Source organism: Scyliorhinus canicula, chromosome 1, assembly GCF_902713615.1.
Source record: "Scyliorhinus canicula chromosome 1, sScyCan1.1, whole genome shotgun sequence".
Classification (NCBI taxonomy): Eukaryota; Metazoa; Chordata; class Chondrichthyes; order Carcharhiniformes; family Scyliorhinidae; genus Scyliorhinus; species Scyliorhinus canicula.
Genome location: NC_052146.1, coordinates 160,856,644 through 160,871,665, shown reverse-complemented (window position 1 = coordinate 160,871,665; position 15,022 = coordinate 160,856,644). Strand labels below are relative to the sequence as shown.

At 51.1% G+C, this 15,022-nt stretch overlaps 1 protein-coding gene across 11 annotated transcripts in view; it reads right to left on the bottom strand.

The window, feature by feature from the left end:
- adgrb2 (adhesion G protein-coupled receptor B2) overlaps nucleotides 1-15,022 on the bottom strand; it is a 1,298,770-nt gene that overhangs the window by 898,965 nt on the left and 384,783 nt on the right. The window lies entirely within an intron of this gene.

The window sequence follows — 15,022 nt, the reverse complement described above, 5'->3', positions numbered from 1 at the left end:
TGATGGTCACATCAGGGGGAAGGGGGGATATGGGCGATATGGGGAGATGGGAAAGGGGTTATGGGGAGATATGGGTGAAGGAGGGATATGGGGGTGTGATGTTGTACAAAGTAAATAATGGCATGATGGGAAAACTGGTCAATTACTGGGTACAATGAAAGAAAAACTGACTTTGCATGACCTAAAGCATGAAAAAGATCAGAGAAGGTCAAGTTGTTCCGAAATGCCTGGGCTCTGTAAATTCTGATAAGACTAACTCGTCATAACCCAAAGCAGTCTAAATACGACAAGATAGGGCCAGAACAAGTCTCCTCCGATTCTTAAACATGCGATCAAAAGACAAGATAATGGTATGAGACCCAGAGTCCTGAAAGGTCAGCAAGGTGACGCCTGTTTTATGATATTGCTTATGTTTTTACTTCTGATCGAATTCCTGACCAAGCTGTAGTCACGTAATCCTGATTATGAAAATATATAAATATTGAGCGGATTCTCTGTGAAAGCGCGGACTTGAGAAGGAAACAGCAGTTTTTACTGACTGCTCTCTGACTTCAAGTTTCAGCCATTTCTGCATGCAGCTGTAATTCGTAAATAAAGCTTTGTTTTGTTTTCTTAACGAGCGTTGTTAAATCTTTCTATCACAGTCCAGAAGCGGGAAAAATATTGACATCGACATTTGGCGCTGCGAGCAAAAACCAATACCCTGAGTGAATTCCGTGGGGGACTGAAGAAGTGATCGAGCCACGACCCGGAGGGAAGAGATGGCACAAGGTAAGATTAACCTTGGTCTCTCTCTCTCGGATTGGTGGCTCGACCCCTCACCCCTGACGGAAGTAACTAAACAGGTGACGGTGCTCGAATCTAAATTTGACTGTGAGTAGAGTGTTTAGGGTCAGGGACCCGATTGTGGTTAACCTTAGGTCAGGGACCTCCTGCTCTTGTTTTCAAATCCAGATCAGGGCTGTACAGGTTTACATTGGGTCAGGGACCCGATTGTGATTAGCCTCAGGTCAGAGACCTCTTGATCTTGTTTTCAATCCGGATCAGGCTTATACAGGCTTAAGTTTGGGTCAGGGACCCTGTGAATAAGTTTGGGTCAAGGACCCTGTGCATAGGTTTGGGTCAGGGACCCTGTGATTAAGTTTGGGTCAAGGACCCTGTGCATAGGTTTGGGTCAGGGACCCTGTGATTAAGTTTGGGTCAGGGACCCTGTGAATAAGTTTAGGTCAGGGTCCCTGTGAATAAGTTTGGGTCAGGGACCTTGCAATTTGATTTGGTACCAGGGACTTTTTTTGAACATTTTTTGCCTGGGGCACATTTTACTGGCATTATGGGACAGAGTTTAGACAAAACCGGGGGCTATTCCCCTCTATTTTTATGTGTTCCCAAAACCCTTCTCAGGAACGTAATTTCCGGAGATTATCTGCAGCGCTGAACAATAAATTGGGTAACGATATTTGGCCACTAGGGGGCACTTGGAACTTGGAGACCACGTGTTGGTGAAAAACTGGGACAGAAAGAAACTAGGACAATGCTGGAGCGGACCCTTCCTCGTACTACTGACTACACCAACTTCGGTCAAGCTTGAAGGACGTTCCAGTTGGATACATCTATCCGATTGCAAGAAGATAGTCTCCAACCCAGACGAGAACAGAGGATGAAGATCTTCAGTATAATTTTTGGACTCTCTGGACTATTTAGCCTTAATAGCCACTCGGTAGTAAAAAAAACGAACTAAACGAGACCTGCCTTCCAATACCTATTTACATATGTCATATTTTTATGCCGAGAAACTGAATATAAGTAAGTGTTGGGTTTGTACCCACATTCCCGTCCATTCGAGGGAAAGAATACCTCTCCAATCCCTCCCCTTTCATACCGCAGAGACAGTTGAATGGATTTTACGACAAAATCAAACAGGGAGCAGGGGAGATAGGGGGGATATGGAAATATGGAGATCTGCTGGCTATGGCATGATTACATTTTCAGCTTCGTATCAACCTATCTATAATCATGCCTTGACTCCACCCTCCCTCACTGTCCACTCGTATAATGTTCAAGGTTCCATATGTTTTAATAAATCAGGGAAAGGAAAGTTAATGGGGCAAAGTAGGTGCAACCTTACAGTTGACTGGCAAGGACCGGAACCAGGCATATCCAACAAGGGCATGTTTAACTGTGATTGGTCCAGGGTATGGAACATAACCTCTAACAGTTCATGGGGACAGACATCCCCAATCCCCTGGATGACATTAGCTGATGATTTTACGGCCTATAATGGAACCTATTTCATATGCGGCACTAAAGCATATCCGTGGCTCCCCATTGATTGGACAGGATCCTGCTTTTTGGGATATGTTGTACCCCAAATGCGTCACGTACCCACCCTTCAGCACTCCCCCTCGCGAGAAAAAAGGACTATTTCTAAAACGGAACAGTTCTTTATGATGGCCTTTCCTTTGAACGGAACGGGCAAGGCATCCAATGAACTGATCAACATGGCCCCAGCATTGGAACATCTGGCGAACGTAACGGCAGCAGAAGCCAGGGAAACTGGACAGGCACTGGCCGAGGTCTCAGCTGAGCTAGTGGCTGTCCGGACCGTGGCATTACAAAATCGACTGGTTTTGGATTATCTGTTAGCCTCGCAGGGAGTAACGTGCGCTATCGTAGGTCAGGAGTGCTGTACTTATATTCCAGATGGCTCTGAAAATATCACTAACCTGGCCGACCATATTAAGAGACAGGCTGCTCAAATTCAAGAGATTGGCAGTGAATTTCATGACTATAACCCGCTGGGTTGGCTAGGGTGGTTTGGTCATGGATTATTTGACTGGATCTTTAAGGCCTTCATTCTACTACTACTAATGCTACTAGGGATAGGATTGCTTGGTTGCTTGTGTAAATGCATTTTCAATCAAGTCATGGATATACCTATTTAACTAGTTGTCATGATATGGCAAAAGGAGGGAATGTGATGTTGTACGAATTAAATAATGGCATGATGGGAAAACTGGTCAATTACTGGGTACAATGAAAGAAAAACTGACTTTACATGACCTAAAGCATGAATAAGATCAGGGAAGGTCAAGTTGTTCCGAAATGCCTGGGCTCTGTAAATTCTGATAAGACTAACTCGTCATAACCCAAAGCAGTCTAAATACAACAAGATAGGGCCAGAACAAGTCTCCTCCGATTCTTAAACATGCGATCAAAAGATAAGATAATGGTATGAGACCCAGAGTCCTGAAAGGTCAGCAAGGTGACGCCTGTTTTATGATATTGCTTATGTTTTTACTTCTGATCGAATTCCTGACCAAGCTGTAGTCACGTAATCCTGATTCTGATAATGTATAAATATTGAGCGGATTCTCTGTGAAAGCGCGGACTTGAGAAGGAAACAGCAGTTTTTACTGACTGCCCGCTGACTTCAAGTTTCAGCCATTTCTGCATGCAGCTGTAATTCGTAAATAAAGCTTTGTTTTGTTTTCTTAACGAGCGTTGTTGAATCTTTCTATCACAGTCCAGAATCGGGAAAAATATTGACATCGACAGGGGAGGGGGATATGGGGGACGGGGTATATGGGGAAGGGGGATATTTGGATATGGGGGAAGAAGGATATGGGGAAGGGGATATGGGGAAGGGGGATATGAGGAAGAGGGGATATGGGGAAGGGGGATGGGGAAGGGGATATGGAGAGATATGGGGGATATGTGGGAGGGGAGATATGGGGAAGGAGGGATATGTGGGAAGGGGATATGGGTAAGGGGGGATATGGGGATGGGGATATGGGGGACGGGGGGATATGGGGGAATGGGGATATGGGGGAAGGGGGATATGGGGAAGGGGATATGGGGATGGGGGATATGGGGGAAGGGGGGTATGGCTATATGGAAGAAAGAGGGATATGGGCAAGTGGGGATATGGGGGAAGGGGGGATATGAGGAAAGGATGATATGTGGGGATATGGGGGAAGGGGGATATGGGGACGGGGGATATGGTGGAAGAGGATATTGCGTAAGGGGGATATGGAGGATGGGGGGAATATGGGGAAGGGTGGATATGGAGAAGGGGGGAATATGGGGAAGGGGGGATATGGGGAAGGGGGTGGGGAAGGGGGAAAGGGGGCAGGTAGTGGGGGCTTTCATTTGGCACTGCGCGGTTGGCAGCCATTTTGCCAGGTCTCCGTGGGGGTGGGGGGATCTTTTGTGCAGTGACGCCGCATCCATGACAGGTGACTCTGTCGCGAATGGCATCATGCCACTACTAGCCCATTCCCAGCCGGAGAATTCGTGACATCTCAGGGGGCCCGACACCGGAGTGATTTCACGCCGTTTTTGGCGCCGTGTTCGGGCCATCGTGCCGACTCAGGGAGAAACCCGCCCATGGTGTTCCATAGGGATTGGTGCTGGGTCCTCTGTTGTTTGTAGTATACATAAACAATTTGGAGGAAAATGTAGCCATGTCTGCTTAGTAAGTTCACAGATGATACCAAGGTTGGTGGAGTGGCAGATAGTGTTGAGGATTGTCAGAGGACATGGCAGGGCATGGTAGGTTGGAGACTTGGGAAGAGAAATGGCAAATGGAGTTTAATCTGGAAAAACGTGAGGTAATGCATTTTAGCAGGTATAACATGGAGGGGAAATATATAGTTAATTGGCAAAATTCTTAGGAGCATAGAAAGACAGAGACATCTGGGCGTACACGCCCACAGATCTTTGAAAGTGGCAACACAATTGGACAAGATAGTCAAGAAAGCATAAGGAATGCTTGCCTTCATTGGGCGGGCATAAAAACTGGCAAGTGATGCTACAGTTGTATAGAACCTTGGTAAGGTCGCACTTGGAATTGCACACAATTCTGGTCGCCACACTATCCAAAGGATGTGGAGGCTTTTCTCTGAAACCCCAAATATTGCCACCATAGGGTCCAGGAACACCTCCTCCCCCACTATCCTGGCTAGGGCCGCGAACACTCCAGCCCAGAATCTTCCCAATTTTTCGCAACCATGTGTGCGTGATTCGCTAGCCCCCGCCCACACTTCTCACACTCATCTGCATCCCCTGGAAGAAACCACTCATTCTCGCCCGAGTCATATGCACCCTGTGCACCAACTTAAACTGTATCTGACTCATCCTTGAACAGGAGGAGATCACGTTTACCCGACGCAGTGCCTCACTCCATACTCCTCAAATGATTTCCCCTCCCAACTCCCCTTCCCATTTCTCCTTGATCTTCAGCACCTGCTCGCCTCTCTACTCTCCAGCTATCCCCATTCCCTTCCCTTCCACGGCCAGAAGCAGCAGTCGCTCCAGCAGGGTATATTCCAGCGACCTCGGGAACTCCCTCCAGACCTTTCGCGCAAAGTTCCTAACCTGAACTCACTCCCCTTCGGCAGCTCTACACTCTCGCTTAGCTCCTCCAGACTGTCGAATCCTTCCTCCAGATACAGATCCCTCACCTAGACCAGCCCCATTTCACTCCACCTTCTTTATACACTATCCATCTTCGACAACCACCCCCGGGACACAATCCTCCATCCTCCCTGCCAACAACTTTTTAAAAAAGAAATTTAGAGTACCCAATTTTTTTTTTTCCAATTAAGGGGCAATTTAGCATGGCCAATCCACGTAACCTACACACCTTTGGGTTGTGGGGGTGAAACCCACACAGACAGAGGAGAATGTGCAAACTCCACATGGATAGTGACCCAGGGCTGGGATTCGAACCCGGGTCCTCAGTGCCGTAGTCCCGGTGGTAACCACTGTGCCACATGCCACTCCCCCGCCAAAAACTTAACCAATACTTTCACATCCGTGTTCAATAGTGATATGGGCCGAGACCACCCACATTCCACCGGGCCCTTCCCCTTTTTAAGGATTACCGTGATTACTGCCTGCGTCAGGTCCCACTTCTCCAACGCTTCATTAAACGCCCCCAACAGATGTGATGCCAGGTCCGCTGCAAATTCCTGGTAAAATTCCATCGGGTACCCTGGAGCCTTCCCTGACTTCATACCCCGATACTATCCAGCACCTCCCTCAGCCCCAGGGACTCCTCCAACACCTGCCACTTCCTCCACCTGGAGAAATTCCAGCTCGTGTACAATCTGCCACATGTCCCCTTCTCTCCTCCCGCGTCTGCCTCGTACAGTCCCTGGTTGTATTCCCTAAACGCCTCGTTTATCTTTCCCGGCTCCGACACCACATCCCTAGCCCCAGTCGGTTCTTCAATATTTCCCAGGACGCTGTCCGCTTCCGCAGCTGCTGCACCAGCATGCAGCTCGCCTTCTCCCCATAGTCATATTGCATTCCTCTTGCCCTATACAGTTGCTCTACTGCTCTCCCCATTGTCAACCTGTCAAAGTTCCCCTGGAACTTTTTCCTCCTTGCCAATCCCTCTGCGGTGGGCACCCTCGAATACTTTCTGTCCACCTCCACTATCTCGTTCACTAGACGGTCATGTTCCTCCCTCCTTTCCCTATTTGCACGAGCTTTAAACAAAATAATTCCCCTCGGTCCACTCCCTTCAGTGCTTCCCAAAATATGGCTACCGACACCTCCCCATTCTGATTCAACTCCACGCACTCCTTAATTGCCGCCCGTACCTTAACACAAAAACTTCCATCCGCCTTTCCACCCTACACCTAGCCCATCCTAGATGGCCCCCTTCTCCACCGCTGAACATGTCATCTCTCACCCCCTGCCACATCACAACAACCTCCTCCTCCCCTCCAACCCCCCACCCCTCTCGGCCTTCTTCCTCACCACCTTACTTCCGTTCACCAGCATTACTTGCTAGCTTAGCAGCCCCTGCCCTAAGTACCTCCCCTCCACCTCCCCCCACTCCTCAGCTCAAGGTTCCCGGCTGACCTAACCCTCTCTCACCCAAACAAACACTCCTCCTGAATTCTAGTCTACCTTCCCCAAAAGCAAACAAACAAATGCTAAACACAAACAGTCCCATAATACAGGAGGAGGGTTGGGAACGTCCATCCCCATATAAACTCTTCACCCGGACCACCCCTTACAATCCGAACATTAAACAGCAAATCCAAAAAAGGACCCCCTCCAAATCCCCCAATCCCTACCTCCACTTCAAACATGTTCCCAACCATTACGAAGTGCCAGCAGTCCAGTTCCTAAGCATTATCCACTTAGTTCTCCCCCAGTTTATGCCCCTCAATGAAGTCTTCGGCCATTTCTGGAGTGTCGAAATAATACTCCCGGCCTTCGAACGTCAGCCATAATTTCGGCGGCTAAAGCAGCCTGAACCTGATTTGCCGCCGGTACAGCACTGCCTTGGCCTTGTTTTTTTTTTTAAATAATTTTTATTGAAGAAATTTTTCAAAATACAAACATTTTAACCCCCCCTACATTTACATTTAAATTATAACAAAACAAAGTCAAACCCCCCTACTTAACAACAAAAGAAAAAAGTCCCCCCCCCCCCCTACTCGCGCGTCCCCCCCACCGCCGGCGAACCGACAGTCAGACCAACTTATCATTTCTAGCAGCGTCCTCGGGCAGGCCTTGCCCGTGCCACCACCGCTACCGTACTTCCTTCGTCTTTGTCCCCCCTCCCCCCCCCCTCCCTCCCGCCCTCCCCTCCCCTCCCGGGTTGCTGCTGTCACGGCCTCAGTTTCTATCTCTGATCCAAGAGGTCTAGGAAGGGTTGCCATCGCCTGAAAAACCCCTGCACCGACCCTCTCAGGGCGAATTTGATCCTTTCCAATTGGATGAAGTTTGCCATGTCGTTTAACCAGGTGTTAACACTCGGAGGCCTTTCGTCCCTCCACTGAATCAGGATCCTCCTCCGAGCCACCAAGGACGCAAAGGCTAATATTCCAGCCTCCCTCGCCTCCTGTACCCCCGGTTCCACCCCAACCCCGAAGATCGCAAGTCCCCATCCTGGCTTGACCCTGGACCCCACCACTCTCGACACCGTCCCTGCCACCCCCTTCCAGAACTCCTCCAGTGCCGGACATGCCCAAAACATATGTGCATGATTCGCAGGGCTTCCCGAACATCTAATACACCTGTCTTCACCCCCGAAAAACCGACTCATCCTTGTCCCCGTCATGTGGGCTCTATGCAGTACCTTAAATTGAATGAGACTTAGTCTCGCACATGACGACGACGAGTTGACCCTCTCCAGGGCGTCTGCCCATGTCCCGTCCTCTATCTGTTCCCCCAGCTCTAACTCCCACTTATCTTTCAGCTCCTCTACTGGTACCTCCTCCACCTCCTGCATAATCTTATAGATGTCCGAGATCTTCCCCTCCCCGACCCAGACCCCTGATAGCACCCTATCACTCACCCCCCTGTCGGGGAGCGCGGGGAACCCCGCTACCTGTCGTCTGGCAAATGCCTTCACTTGGAGGTACCTGAACGTGTTCCCCGGGGGGAGCCCAAATTTCTCCTCCAGCTCTCCCAGGCTCGCAAACCTCCCCTCTATAAACAAGTCCCTCAGTTGTCTAATACCCGCCCTCTGCCAGCTCTGGAATCCCCCTCCTGTGTTTCCCGGCGCAAATCTGTGGTTCCCTCTTAGTGGTGCCCCTATCAGACCTCCCACTTCCCCCCTGTGTCGCCTCCACTGCCCCCAGATCTTGAGGGTGGCCGCCACCACCGGGCTCGTGGTATACCTCGTGGGAGGGAGCGGCCATGGTGCCGTTACCAGTGCCCCTAAGCTTATGTTGCCGCAGGACGCCCTCTCCATGCGCTTCCAGGCTGCCCCCTCCCCTTCCATCATCCACTTTCGTACCATCGATGTATTTGCCGCCCAGTAATATCCTGAAAGGTTGGGTAACGCCAGCCCTCCACTATCCCTACTCCGCTCCAAAAAGACCCTTCTAACTCTCGGGGTGCCATGTGCCCACACATACCCCATGATACTACTCGTTACCTTCTTGAAAAAGGCCCTGGGGAGGAAGATGGGCAGACACTGGAACAAAAACAAGAACCTCGGGAGGACCGTCATTTTAACTGACTGCACCCTCCCTGCCAGCGACAGCGGCACCATGTCCCACCTCTTAAACTCCTCCTCCATCTGTTCCACCAGTCTGGAAAAGTTCAACTTGTGGAGGGTCCCCCAGTTCTTTGCCACCTGCACCCCCAAATACCTAAAACTTTTAACTGCTCTTTTGAAGGGGAGCCTCCCAATTCCCTCCCCTTGGTCTCCCGGGTGTATTACAAAGACCTCACTTTTCCCCAGATTTAATTTATATCCCGAAAAGTCCCCGAACTCCGCTAGTATCCCCATTACCTCCGGCATTCCCCCCTCCGGGTCTGCCACATACAACAACAAATCATCCGCATAGAGCGAGACCCGATGTTCCTCCCCTCCCCTTGTCAGTCCTCTCCACCCCCCTGAACCCCTCAGTGCCATCGCCAACGGCTCAATCGCTAATGCAAAGAGTAAGGGAGATAGGGGACATCCCTGCCTAGTACCTCGATGGAGCCCAAAATATTCTGACCTCCTCCCGTTTGTTACCACACTTGCCATCGGAGCTGAATAGAGCAGTTTTACCCACTTGATAAATCCCTCCCCAAACCCAAACCTTTCCAACGTCTCCCACAAGTATTCCCACTCCACCCTGTCAAATGCCTTCTCCGCGTCCAGCGCTACCACTATCTCCGCCTCCCCTTCCACTGCTGGCATCATAATCACATTTAACAATCTCCGGACATTTGTGTTAAGTTGGCGTCCCTTCACGAACCCCGTCTGGTCTTCATGGACTACCCCTGGCACACAGTCCTCTATCCTGGTTGCCAGGACCTTTGCTAACAGCTTGGCGTCAACATTCAGGAGGGAGATGGGCCTGTAGGATCCGCACTGGACCGGGTCCTTGTCCCGCTTGAAAATCAAGGAGATCAGGGCCTGCGACATTGTTGGGGGCAGAATCCCCCCCTCGCGCGCCTCATTAAAGGCTCGCACCAGCACTGGACCCACCAAGTCCACAAATTTCCTGTAAAACTCCACCGGGAACCCATCCGGCCCCGGCGCCTTCCCCGCCTGCATCTGGCCTATCCCTTTAATTAGCTCCTGCAGCTCTATCGGCGCCCCCAACCCTTCTACCAGCTCCTCCTGTACCTTTGGGAACCCCAATTTGTCGAGAAAGTTCTTCATTCCCCCTCTCCTCTTCGGCGGTTCAGACCTATACAATTCCCTATAGAAGTCCCTAAAGACCCTATTCACCTCTTGCCCCTTCTGCACTACGTCCCCACCCCTCTCTCTCACTCCCCCAATCTCTCTGGCTGCATCTCGCTTACGAAGCTGGTGTGCCAGCATCCTGCTCGCCTTTTCCCCGTACTCATACGCCGCACCCTGCGCCCTTCTCCACTGCATTTCCGCCTTCCTAGTGGTCAGTAGGTCGAACCTGGCCTGCAAGCTACGCCGCTCCCTTAATAGCCCCTCCTCTGGTGCCGCCGCATATTTCCTATCTACTTCTAGGAGCTCCCCCACCAGCCTCTCCCTTTCCTGCCTCTCCTTCCTCTCTCTGGGTGCCCTTATGGAGATCAGCTCTCCTCTAATCACTGCTTTCAAGGCCTCCCAGACCGTCCCCACCTGCACCTCACCTGTGTCATTCGTACCCAGATAGTTCTCAATGCCCGTTCTCACCCTTCTGCACACCTCTTCGTCCGCCAACAGCCCTACATCCAGGCGCCACAACGGGCGTTGGTCCCGCGCCTCCCCCATGTCCACGTCCACCCAATGTGGTGCATGGTCCGATATCGCAATGGCCGAGTACTCCGTGTCCTGCACTCTCGGTATCAGCCCCCTGTTCAATACGAAAAAATCGATCCTAGAGTACACTCTGTGGACGTGGGAGAAAAAAGAATACTCCCTCGCCCTAGGCCTACCAAATCTCCATGGGTCTACCCCTCCCATCTGCTCCATGAACCCCCTTAACACCTCTGCCGCTGCCGGCCTCCTATTCGTCCTGGAACTCGATCTATCCAGCCCAGGGTCTAACACCGTATTAAAGTCCCCTCCCATGATCAGGCCCCCTGCCTCCAGTCCCGGGATGAGGCCCAGCAGGCGCCTCATAAAACCCGCGTCGTCCCAGTTCGGGGCATACACATTTACCAGTACCACATTCTCTCCCTGCAGCCTACCCCTCACCATCACGTACCTGCCCTCCTTGTCTGCCACCACCTCTGCCGCCACAAACGACACCCTCTTTCCCACCAAAATCGCCACCCCCCGGTTCTTGATATCCAAGCCTGAGTGGAACACCTGTCCCACCCACCCCCTTCTCAGGCGGACCTGATCTGCTACCCTCAAATGAGTCTCCTGCAGCATTGCTACATCAGCCTTCAGTCCCTTCAGGTGTGAGAAGACCCTTGATCTTTTGACCGGCCCATTCAGCCCCCTTACGTTCCACGTGATCAATCGGGTCGCAGAGCGACCCGTCCCTACTCCCTGTCGATGAGCCATGTCTTGTCCCTTGCTCGCCCCGGGTCATCCCTTCTTTTCTGACCCGCTTCCCATAGCGATGGCCCCCCCCCCCACCCCCCCGGCTCTCCCCTTCTCGTCCCTGGTCTTTCCAGCAGCAACCCGGTGTCCCCCCCCAGCCCCCCCCCCCCCCCCCCCCCCCCCCCTGGCTAGGACCCCTCCTAGCCGCGATGTACCCCACATCGTACTCCCGAGAGTCAGCTGGTCTCCGCTGACCCGGCTGCTCCTGCCACATTCCGACTCCTCCCGGTTCACCCCATCTGCGCCCGTGAAAGATCCCCTTAAAACCCCAGAGAAAGACCCGCATAATCAACCCGCTCCCCCCCGTCCCGTCTCCCCAACTTAACGATATAAATACCCAATGGCAACTAAATACATAAATACTTAACTACATACTTAAATAACAAATTAATTAACTAGCTATCAACTAACAGTGTGCCCAACCATCACCCTCCATCAAACAGTATAAATAACCGCAGATAACCATAACCCGAAAAGAAAAAAAAGAACAAAAAACCCCCCCCAAGCACCCAAAGAAAAAGGGTAAGAGGGGTAAATAACTAAGGGAAATTGGAAACGGGAAGAAACACCCCATAAGAAGCCAACGACCCACAATAGAGATTTCAACAGTACAAATACAGAAACACCCACCAACTCGAAACCTTCAAGATATTCAGAAAAGTCAACCGTTCGAGAAAAAACACCCCAAACAATCCACGAAACTGTTACCCAGTTCCGACCTGGCCTGAAAAAGAAAAGGGCCACTTGCTCAATCAAGAGTCCCCAGGCGGCTACGACCGCCGGTGCTCCCAGGTTTTAGTTCGTGTCCAACTTTTCCTCTTGTACAAAGGTCCAGGCCTCCTCTGGGGACTCGAAATAATGATGTTGGTCCTTGTAGGTGACCCACAAGCGCGCCGGTTGCAGCATTCCAAATTTGATCTTTTTCGCATGCAGCACCGCCTTTGTCCGGTTGTACCGGGCCCGCCGCTTTGCCACCTCCGCACTCCAGTCCTGGTACACCCTTACCGTCGAGTTCTGCCACTTGCTGCTTTCCTCCCTTTTTGCCCACCTCAGGACTTTCTCTCGATCACTTAGCCGCTGGAACCGCACCAGCACCGCCCTCGGGGGCTCGTTTGCCCTAGGCCTCCTGGCCATGACCCGGTATGCCTCTTCCAATTCCAGGGGCGCCGGACCGGCCCCTTCCCCCATCAGGGAGCTCAACATCTCCGCCACATATCCCGGGAGATCCGACCCCTCCAGGCCTTCTTCCAGGCCCAGGATCCTCAAATTTTTCCTCCTCATCCGAGTGTCCAGCTCCTCGAAGCGGCTCTGCCACTTCATGTGGAGTGCCTCGTGCACCTCCACCTTTGCCCCGATGACTGTGGCCTCCTCCTCCCTCGCGCTCATCTCCTGCTGCAGATCTTTAATCGACGCCTCTTGGATCGCCTGGGCTCCCACCAACCTGGTGGCCGTCGCGTTCATGGACTCTAAGAGCTCCACTTTCATCTCCGTGAAAAAACGGAGGAGAGCGGCCTGCTGCTCCTCCGCCCATTTCTTCCACTCCTCCGATGCGCCGCCGGCCGCCATTTTGATTTTCTTCCCCCGCTTTTTTTGGGGAGCTGCGCCGTTTTTCTTGCCGCTCCACTCCGGGTACCGACCATAAAATCGGTCTAGTTCTCCTCAGGGGACCTTCCCCCACCGGGATTCGTTTTTTCAGCGCCGTTGGGGCCCTCCAATTGGCCCAAAAACACCTTTGTTGCAGGAGCTTCCAAATGTGCGGCTTAGCTAGTCATAGCCGCAACCGGAAGTCCTGCCTTGGCCTTGTTGAATCCTGCCCGGCACTTAGCCAACTCAGCTCCGATGTCCTAATAAATTCAGACCTTTTTCTCCTCCCTGACCCAAAAATCCACAAATTTGTGGAATCTCACGATCACCACCCACAATGGCTTCCCAGCTCTAGGCTTCTGCCTCCGGGTCCTGTGCACTCAGTCCACTTCAGGGGCCTTATCCAGCACCCCTTCCGCCATAAGCCCTACCAGCATCTTTGAGATGTACCTCGTGGCACTCACTCCTTCCACTCCTTCAGGTAGGCCCACTGCTCACAATTCCTGCCTTCTCAAGGTATTCTCCTGCTCCTCCACCTTTGCCCTCGACATTTTACAAAGATTTCCTTGGAGCCCCACCTCCGCCTCCAGAGCCACCACACAATCGCTGTGGTCCGGGATCACTCCTTCGATCTCTGGAATTTGCGACCCCTGCACCTCCAAGTATTTCTCTACCCGTTCCATCGAACTCTTCAGGGGTGCCACAGCTCCTTCGATGGCCTTCGAGCGATCCTCCTGCATTTCCTTCCTCTATTGGTCCAGTTCCTCCTTAATTAAAGCCATCAACTGCTCCGTCTGGTATTTTGCACCTGGCACCAGAACTTCCCCCCACAATATCCTTAAAATGGCTACTGTGCCACAGGTTTACTCCAACTCTTTGGCCAGATCTCTCACCTCTTATGCCGGGTTTGATAGCCAACGCACATACCACTCCTGGGGGAAACTACTCCTCCAACCTTCACCTACACCATTTCATCTTTCATCAAAATTCCACCTAATATCAGGCAAAAAGAGCTCTTTCCTGTGCCTTCAAGCAGGAGCTGCCCTGTGCGCGACCATTCACCATGGCCACAACAGGAAGTCTCCCCATGAGCCTCATGGAGTACGAGTTCCCCTGCTGAGTGGCAGACCATCAGCGGGATATTGGACCAGGGACATAAAAGCCAGCCCAGGTAGGAGCCATGTTGTTGAGTCCAGTCCTAGCTGGGACCTGAATTGTGCTTTACACAGTTTGCATTGGTAACAAACCGTTTCATTGAACTCTCTTTCCTCTGTCACCATTAAACTATGAATGATAATTAACTTGTGAGAAGTGTCACGATGGGTGGAATTTCCCAAATGATAAAAACTTGAGTAATAGCACCAGTTAATTTTGACTTGAAGCTGATGTAAATGCAGGCAACAAATCCCTAAGCAAACCTAAACCAATTCCAACATGATCAAAAATATCTTCTTCACTGGTGGATCAATTCCTTAAAAACAGTAGGAACCATAATTCGTGTGGAGAAAGATCCTGGAATGCTCCAAGCACTATGTACAAGACAAGCCGGTCAAATATCCTGCTTCTGCAACTACTAAATTTAACTGATGGATCGGTGCTTCATGTCACTTTGTAAACATAGCCAACTAGGATCTAAGAAGTGCTCAAAATAATGAATTGAATGTCTCTTGGTATATTTAAAGCTCGATGTAGCAGCAAATTATATATTTCCAATCACAAACAAGCTTCTTAAACAAAGCCAAATACATTGTTTAGAGGGGAGAGCTAACTAAGGTCGATTGGATAAATAGACTAAAAGGGAAACAGTAATAAACAGTGGAAAACAGTTAAAGAAACAATTCAAAATGTTCAACAAAAATACATTTCCTTGAAAAACTAAAACTCAATAAGAAAAATGCATGTGTGGCTTTTTTGGGGGCCTGGCTCCTCCCCGGGCTGAGTTGCTCTAAAATGGCCGAG